General features: G+C 55.5%; 1 protein-coding gene across 1 annotated transcript in view; it reads right to left on the bottom strand.

Moving 5' to 3' along the window:
- Positions 1-1,261, bottom strand: part of Fgfr4 (fibroblast growth factor receptor 4) — a 13,721-nt gene extending 12,460 nt beyond the window's left edge. The window contains exon 1 of the mRNA XM_013015987.1: positions 1,117-1,261. The gene's annotated coding sequence lies outside the window, so the exon portion shown is untranslated. The remainder of the gene's footprint in view (positions 1-1,116) is intronic.
- Between the last annotated feature and the right edge of the window lie 176 nt (positions 1,262-1,437).

Raw genomic sequence — 1,437 nt, 5'->3', positions numbered from 1 at the left:
AAAGAAAGAAAGAAAGAAAGAAAGAAAGAAAGAAAGAAAGAAAGAAAGAGAACTGAGCTCGGTTGAGCAGGGAACCCATGGGTCAGTATAGTCCCAGGGATCTAATGGTTGTCTCTTGGGCTGGGTAACAGCTAGACAGAACTTCCATCTCTGAATCAGAGCAGGCTTTTTGGGGGCAGGAAGGAAGAAGAAGTTCCTGGGGATGAACCCAAGGCCTTGTGCATGCTAAACAAGCACTTTACCACTCAACTATGGCCAGTTGAAGAGCATAATTCTTTTCTTTTGGTGGGTGGTACTGTGGTTGGAACTCAGGAACCTCGGGAGCTCATATCTTCAGCTCAAGAGCATGATTCTTTTTTCTTTTCTTTTTATCCCCTGGTCCAGGGACTTGAACGGAGAGTCTGAGCCTCTTTGTGCTCAAGGCTAGCATTCTCTCACTTGAGCCACAGCGCCACTTCCAGCTTGTTTGAGTACGTTATTGGAGAGAAGAGTCTCATGGGGACTTTTCTGCCCTGGCTGGCTTCGAACCACAATCCTCAGATCTCAGCCTGCTTGAGTAGCTAAGGATGACAGGCGTGAGCCCCCAGCACACAGCTCAGAGCATGATTCTTAAAAGATACCCTCTATAATTTACCAAAGTGGACACTCAACCCAGAAAACCTATGGCTCTTGTCTCTTCTGGCATATATATCCCTCTTCTCCACTTGCCTCAGATCTGAGATCTGAGAGTGCTCTCTCTCTCTGTCTCTGTCTATCTGTCTGTCTGTCTCTCCTTCCTCCCTCCCCGTCTCTGTCTCAGGGTCAGGTTGGGCACATCCCTTGGCTAGTGTTCTACCACTTGGTGCCATGCCTCCAACTTCTGGCTTTCTGCGGGTTCACGGGTTGAAGGGTCTTACCGTACTTTCCTGCTCTGGCTGGTCTCACACCTGGATCCTCAGACCTCAGCCTCCAGAGTAGCTAGGATTACTATAGACGTGAGCCAGCAGCAAGCACCCAGCTCAGATTTTCTCTGCACCCAGCACACCCCCACCCCGTCCCGCCCCGGCCTGGTCCTTGAACTGGTCCCCAGCCGTGGGGTTCTGCTCCCCATCCCCCGGACTGCCTTGACCTTACAACCTCAGAGTCGCTTGGCCGGGGTCACGCCTGACCGATGGCGGGGGACTTGTGGCCAGAGGACAGTCCTGAGCCTCCCGCCATCAAGCCTGCACCCCTCGGAGCCCCGGTTCCCAGACGATCGGCCGCGGAGCTTGCGGACGGCCGGCCCGGCCCTGCCCGCGGTGGGCAATAAGTAACCAGCTCGGCGGCCGGGGCTCGCGCTCTCCGGTGCTCTTTGGACGGAGCGGGACAAAAGGCCCTGTGTACGCCGCGGGTTACTGATTTACCGCCCCCCCGTCCCCCCTCCCGATTCGCGCCGCTCGGACGCCCGCGTCCCCGGGG

Source organism: Dipodomys ordii, unplaced genomic scaffold (assembly GCF_000151885.1).
Source record: "Dipodomys ordii isolate 6190 unplaced genomic scaffold, Dord_2.0 Scaffold29, whole genome shotgun sequence".
NCBI lineage: Eukaryota > Metazoa > Chordata > Mammalia > Rodentia > Heteromyidae > Dipodomys > Dipodomys ordii.
Note: the sequence above shows the minus strand (reverse complement) of the source record. Positions and strands in the feature narration are given on the sequence as shown.